Source organism: Sceloporus undulatus, chromosome 10, assembly GCF_019175285.1.
Source record: "Sceloporus undulatus isolate JIND9_A2432 ecotype Alabama chromosome 10, SceUnd_v1.1, whole genome shotgun sequence".
Classification (NCBI taxonomy): domain Eukaryota; kingdom Metazoa; phylum Chordata; class Lepidosauria; order Squamata; family Phrynosomatidae; genus Sceloporus; species Sceloporus undulatus.
Window position 1 is genome coordinate 3,989,887 of NC_056531.1, and position 7,526 is coordinate 3,997,412.

The 7,526-nt window shown below is 47.5% G+C and overlaps 1 protein-coding gene across 1 annotated transcript in view; it reads left to right on the top strand.

Annotated features, from left to right (window-relative positions):
- The first annotated feature begins 7,050 nt into the window (after nt 1–7,050).
- The window catches only part of RFLNA (refilin A), a 21,316-nt gene continuing 20,840 nt past the window's right edge, over nt 7,051–7,526 (top strand). Inside the window, exon 1 of the mRNA XM_042442083.1 lies at nt 7,051–7,186. The gene's annotated coding sequence lies outside the window, so the exon portion shown is untranslated. The remainder of the gene's footprint in view (nt 7,187–7,526) is intronic.

Here is a 7,526-nt window from a genome sequence, read left to right on the forward strand (position 1 = left end):
TTATTTCTATCCTGCTTTTCTGTTAGCAACAGCCAAGACAAATGCTTAAAATTGTACTTTAGTAGCAACAAATTCTTCACTGAATCTACATTTAAATTAGTCTTTTCAATTGTCCATTAGGCTAAAATTAGGGACAAAACCCTTTCAACACTTCTGTTGTGTCTTCAAGCAACCCATTGCCTAACATTTACTGTCCTTTTCCCCTCCGAGAAACAAACGTGTCCCAGGCTCTGGATGCAAGTCTTGTCTTGAAGGGGAACTGTAAACATGGTGTTTCTCAATGGGCTTCTTAGTCACGCTCAAAATGGAGGGCATTTTGGAATTCCTCCTGGACAGAAAGTTGAAATGTAGGCCATGTCCTGGAAAAGGAGGATGTTTAGTCACCCTGTAAGTAACAAACATGCATGCCTAGATGAGTAAGAAAGCAGCAACAGATAGTAAATTTTTGGCTCCTTGTTTAACTCTTATTTCTTTTTCAAAGAGTTGTCAGCTGGGATAATCTGTCTTCAAGAAAGGAACTCTTGACTTGGCAGCCGCAAAGTTGCAGTATTCAAGGGGAATGCATAGAAGACGAAGACAGATTGTTACAATTCATTTCCATGTTGAGAACTGGTCTCAGCGGGGGCAGCTTCCATCGGCCACAACAAGAGGAGATTTGAACATTACTTGCAACAAGTATATTGTGCATTTTGGATGGCCAATAAAGGTATCACTGTTGGGTGGATTTTTGTTTGAATTTACTAAAGGGCCAACACAGCTACCCCTGCATGTCATATTCTGCTTGTGAGCTTTCTAGACAATTGTGTTGTCCACTATGAGAGATGAACTAGACAGGCCTTTGGTTTGAACTATCAGGGCTCTTTTTAATGCCCTTATGATATCCAGCTTCCTGATTTCCATGGAGGTCAACTGGAAACCTCCAATAATCCTGAAAGCGGGGCATGAAGGTATTCCCCTGTCGCTGTGGAACATGTGTTGGCATGTGGCTAACAGGCACACACTGACAAACCTTTCCTCCACAAATTCTCCTTGCAAAACCATTTAAACCAGCGGCTACCGCAGCTGAGTCCAGCACATGTCATAAATCAATTACATTTTGCCCCAAGAAGGGTTCCACTTTTTATTTTTGCTCTTCATCTGTCATCTAATGGAATCTGCCAAACTTTTCCTCACGTGAACACATTGGAACATCATTTTACGCGCATGACACCCAAATATGGGCAAGGCATTTGTTTGGGACCTCCATTCTCAAGGGTGGGGGTGGAATCAAAGCAGTGTCAAAAAATTGACATTGTTGTTTTAGTAACCATACGTTTCAAGAAAGTAAAAAAATAGTAACGGGTGTTGAAAAAGATTTCAAAGAAATATATTACCTATTTCTAGATTTTTAAAAATGTCTTTAAATAACTGATTTGTAGTTCTTTATTCCCCTGACTTTCAGTACCCACCCGAAGAGGATACTTTTTTTACCCACCCCTTCAGCAGATCAATGGAAGGAAGTCCCTTCCATTCAAAAAGAGCCAAATTCATTGCCTCCTTCTAGAAAAACAAGGAAGGTTTGCTCTTTGTCACTCATCACCCTTTCTCAGTGGCAGCCATCTCAAGGAGGCTGTTTTCTGCGTGGCTGTTAAGATGTGGCAGTAATACTACAGGCCCAACCGAGAATATGAAAACACGCCGTTTGTTGATCCTGGACGGCCTGAGTAATACTACCGGCTGCCTGAATGAATTGCTAGAACTGGCAGTTACTGAGGTTTCCAAAAGTCTCTGCAGAAGGGGGCGGTTTGTCAAATTTCCTCTTTGTCCCTCTTCCTCTTACTGCCAAACTCCCATTCTGACGGCCATGTGTGCCCTGCCAGAAAACTGCAGAGAAACTTCAGAGTTGTTGTATTTATCTGAAAGACTCGCTCCGCTGGCAGTGGCAGAAGGGGCAACGTTTGCAGAGATGTAGCTTGATGGAAGTTGGAGAGAATTCTCCGAGCGGCTATTTGTCAAACATTTCACACGTTTTAATTTGAGCTACTGTGGCTTCCAGCTGGTGTGGGTTAGTCCGTTCTAAGCAGCCGTCTGTAACAGTGATGGATCATTTAGGATATGGCTACTTCTGCCACACTCACCTCTTAGTCTAGTGCATAAATTCCCACATAGGACTGTATGCGTTGCAAGCAAGGGAGTGGGTGTGACTGGAGGAAGCCAAACGACATGCCAAGAAAATACAGATTTAATGACTGAAATGTACTATGCAAGATGAGAAAATTGGCATATATTTGTCTGCAACCCCCCCCCCCCCGCATACCTCCACTAGCAATGAGGTAGGAGCCAAGAGCGAAAAACATAAGAGGAACATTGTTGTGTGAATCCAAAGCTCAGGACCAGCCATAATGTTAGGCAGAGCTCTTGGAAAAGAGAACTGTGTGTGCCACACAGCTTGTGCTGTATCCCCCCAGCTAGGCCATTCAACGCAGTGGGGGATGCTATTCTCTCTCCAGTGTTGACTGCCTGTTTGGTCTGTTTCTCCAGATGAGGTTGGGGAGGGGGAGAGTCTGTCCTTTGCCATATTTCAGTCCCTCATATCCGGGTATCTAATCTGAATATGCAAATTATTATAATTACCCTGGTGCGAACAGTTTTCACCACGAGGGGGAATTGCGACAAGCACTGCGGCTGAAGGATCTTCACAAGCTGGAATGTGTCTAGAGAAGGGCAACCAAGATGATGAAAAGTCCAGAAGCCAAGCCATATGAGAAATGATTTAGGGAGCCAATTGCCATCTTTGAATACCCGAAGAGATAGAATCAGGGTCGGCGCTAGGTATTTGGCCACCCTAGGCGAGAAATATTTTGGCACCCCCCCCCGTCACCTCTCATAATTATTTTCACCCCTTGATTTCTGCTGTTTCATTTGTTAAAGCTAAACATAACTGGTGGTGCAGTGGTTAAATGCCTGTACTGCAGCCATTCACTCAAAACCACAAGGTTGCGAGTTCAAGACCAGCAAAAGGGCCCAAGCTCGACTCAGGCTTGCATCCTTCCGAGGTCGCTAAAATGAGTACCCAGACTGTTGGGGGCAAATTAGCTTACTTGCTGTTCACCGCTATGATCTTTGGAATAGCGGTATATAAATAAAACAAATTATTAAAAACTTAGGTTCCAATCTCTTGTCATGGTATTGAGAATTAGTCAAAAAACCAATTAGGTTTTTACAGCTTAAAGACTTTTTTATTGCTGTGCCATTTGGAATGGAGTTTCAATAAATGATTTCTGATTACATAATGATAAAAAGACATAGGAGACAGGGCGGCTGGGTGCCCCCCTGTACCCTAAGATAATGTAATAATAAATAGAGTACTCACCTAAATAACTAAAACTTCCTCTTTACTTAGTTTAAAACCTGTCGTAAGAATGCAGCACAGTATTATACCAAAAAAAGCCGCCAAGCTGCCCCTAAATTTTGCTGCCCTAGGCGGCTGCCTAGTTTGCCTATATGGATGAGCCGGCCCTGGGTAGCATGTATAAGATGGAGCAAACTTGTATTCTGCTGTTGCAAACATGAGAGCACAAACCAATGGATTCAAATTACAAGACAAAAAAAGATTCCACCAAACCGTACAAAGAACTTTTTGACGGTCATTGCTGGTGGACAGTGAAAGAAACTGCCTTGGGGAGGAGTGGAAAGAGTTCTTTGGAGGTCTTTAAACAAAGGTTGCATGGACATTTCTCAGGAGGGCTTTACTTGTGTATTACTACATGGCATAGACTGTGATCCCTTCCAAATGTAAGAGTCTATGGTTTTATTATTCTGGTTGACCACATTGAGAAACTAAAAACTGGATGGGCTGATCCAGCAGGGCTCTTTTTTCAATGTTGAATCAGGTGTGACACCTCAAAAGGAAGATCTCACATGGGCTGGGCTCGCAAATCCCAAGGATCTCACACGTGGCAAGATTTCATTTTCCCCTCTAACCTTTCCGTCCCCCCTCAGGACCTTTGCTGATCTGTCACGTTCGGCCTACAAGACGAAATCCTCTTACAGTAGCAGACTTGAAACCACGACACGCAGGGTCAGTCGTAATAATTCACTGAGGATATTGTGTGGGCTGCCTACTGGCTCTTTGACATTTATAAATCTGCCAAATTTTTCGGCACCACTCCCTGCATACAAATCACCCCCGAGTTAATTTGTGGAAGGCACTTCATTTCAGCAAAGGGAGGGATGGGGGCACTGTGGCCTTGGCTTTGACCCGAACTTCAATAAATGTCATCAGGCACACTTTTAATGGCAACTCGGCCCCTTTTAACAACATCTGAAATGACTACCAAGCTGCCTTGCAGGCAGGGAAGGGTTGGAGATGTGGGACAGAGAGTTACAAAATTCGCTTAATGGGTGGCTCGGTGGGAACACAGGTTCAAATCCCTTCCATCCCATGGAGCCATTTGTCCTTATCCATTGATGGCCAATTTGTTCAGTCACATCCATCAAAAAGACTGGGGATGAGTCACAACCATGACTCAGTGTGCTAATAATCTGATAATACTGTGATAATGGGACTCCTCCCATTATCTGGATCTTCTTCCTAGGTAACAAAGGGTTAAGCAATGTGAGAAGACTAGGGCTGCATCTGCACTGCAGAAATAATCCAGTTGGACACCACTTTAACTGCCAGGGTACAATGCTATGGAACCCTGGGAGCTATAGTGTTGTGAGAAGTTTAGCTTTCTCTGTCAGAGAGCTCTGGTGCCACAACAAACCACAATTCCCAGAATTTCATAGCATTGAGACATGATGGTGTCAAAGTGGATTATTTCTGCAGTGTGGATGGAGCCATTTTATCCTTGTGGCATGCTCCCTTGGTTCTTCTCCACAATGTACTGGACAAGGAATCAAAAACCCTGGAAGAGGCAGGAAGAGTTGTGGATCACTACCTGGAGACCAGCAGAAGACATTGTGCACACCTTAATGCAGGGCGTCTCCATAAATAGAAGCCAGAGAAGCATCACTTTGGAAGGAGAAGAAAACTTCTCGCTTCCAGGTATACAAAGCTGACACCCCTAGGCCAACACAACTGCCTCAACCTGCTCAGCAGCTGCCTTCAAAACACCAGGGCCAACCAAAAGACAAGACTCACACAAAATGCTTTTCATGTGAGGAACCTGGCCGTCTTAAGGTCCACTGTAAGCAGGAGGAGCTGAAGGAGATGTTGGACAAGGGGACAATTCAACCTTCTCACAGTCTGTGGGCATTGCCTGTCGTCCTTGTGTCCAAAAAGAGGGGAACGGAAATGCCTTTCTGTATGGACGACAGAAAACTGAACTAAGGAGTTTCTCACATGGGAGGCCAAGTGCCTAAATCCTGTGCAGAAACAGGATTTAAAGCCCAGAAAAATCCCACAAAAGCGGGATCGTTTTCAGACTCATTGGGGGCATTGAGCATTAATGCGAAAATAACCCGCAGAGAAAGTAGGACAAAATCGGCTGCTTTTTACTTTCGGGAGTCCCCCCGAGAGTACAAAGCAGTCGATTTTGTCCACTTTCTGTGCGGATTAATGCTAGATTAATGCTCAGTGCCCCCCAACATTGTGTGAAAACGATCCCACTTTTGCAGATTTGTCCATTTTCTGTGCGCGTTAATGCGTAACGTCATGCGGGATTTTCCCATTTTAAATCCTGTTTCTGCGCGGGTGATATGCCCCGGGTGGATGGACCACTGGAGATGCTGGGGCATGCTAAGGATCTAGTTTAGACTTATGGGATACTGGCAGGTTGCTCTGGTGGAAGAGTCCAAGCACTGGACGCCATTCCCCATTGCACGGGCCTGTTGGAGGCTCAAATGTCGAATCCAGCGTTTGGCAGTGCCACATTTTGAGTGAAGAAAAGATCGAAAACTGTTTGCACTGGGACACACTAGAATCCTCGCCTTCCCTGGGTCACTTTCCCCGACCGCTGTGGGTTGGGATGCTGAAAACTGTTGTTTTGTAAAGGCTAGGCTGACATTTTGAGGGGTGGCAAGGCTAGAAATTGGGTGTGTGTGTGTGTGTCTGTGAAGGAAAATGGCTTTTGGAGGGACAGAATGCTTGGGGTCTGGGGCAAAAAATGGGGGGCTGTGAAGGACAATGGCCTTTGGAGGGGGCAGATTTCTTGGGGGGGCAGAATTGTTAGGGGGCTGTGAAGGACTATGGCCTTTGAAGGGGGCCACAATTCTTGGGGGGCATATTTCTTAAGGGGTTGTGGAGGAAGATGGCCTTGGAAGGGGGCACAAATCTTGGGGGGCACAATTCTTGGGAAGGCTGAGGGAAAATGGCCTTTGGAGGAGGGCCACAATTCTTCAGGGGCAGAATTCTAGGGGGAGCGGCTATGAAGGAAGATGCCCTTTGGAGGGGCAGATTTCTTTGGGGCACGGTTCTTGAGGGCAAAATTGGGGAGCTGAGAAGGAAAAAAAGACCTTTGGATGGGGCAGAATTATTGGCAGTTAGAAGTGTTGGGGGGGGGGTCTGTGAAGATAAATGGCTTTTGGAGGGGCAGAATGCTTGGGTCCTGGGCAAAAAATGGGGGGCTGTGAAGGAAAACAGTCTTTGGAGGAGGGCCACAATTGTTTGGGGGCATTCTGGGGGGGCTGTGAGGGAAGGTGGCCTTTGGAGGGGGCACATCTTGGGGGGGGATTCTTGAGGGAAAATGGCTTTTAGAGGGGCAGGAATTCTTGTGGGTATGAGGCAAGGCATGGGGGGGGCTGGGAAGGAGAAGGGCCTTTGGAGGGGCCCAATTCTTGGGGGGGTGTATGTGTGTTTGAGGCAATGGTGCCCCCCTCCCTGCAGCCTCAGTAGAAACTTTTCTGTGGGGGGAAGAGAGCCTTTCCCAGGAAGAAGAAGAAGAAGCCCCCCTTTTGAGGGAGGAGGTGGGCTTTGGGGAGTAGAAAAGAGAGCCAGCGAGAGAGGGGAGTGTTTCTGTGAGGGAGACAGAAAGAAGCGGGAGAAGCAGCCCAGCCCTCGGCCGGCGCCTCCCTCTCCCTCTCCCTCAGCCCAGGAGGAGGAGGAGGAGGAGGGCCTGGAGTTGGGCAGACGGCTCCAAGGAGGCGGAGGAGCAGCAGCAGCAGCAGCCGCCGCCGAGCACCAGCCCCCCGACGCCTGCCTGCCTTCTCTTCCCCGGAACGGAGGGGGCACCGCGACCAAAGCCCTCAAGGAGCCACCGAAAGGGTCTGGCGGCTCTTCTTCGCCTCAGGGGCCTCAGCGGAGGGAGGGAGGGAGGAAGGGGCCTCGGCTAGTCGGAGGGGGACCGAAGGGAGTTGAGGAGCGAGGGAGAGGGCCCCAGCAGGCCTGGCTCCCATCCGAAGGGAGAGGGAGCCGAGGGAAGGGCCCCGAAGGGGAAGCGGACTCGCCCAGAGGGAGCCATTGGAGAAGACTTGCCCATAAGCAATCATTGGGGGAGATTTGCCCATAGGGGATCATTGGGGAATTCTTGCCCATAGGGGATCATTGGGGAATTCTTGCCCATAGGGGATCATTGGGGAATTCTTGCCCATAGGGGATCATTGGG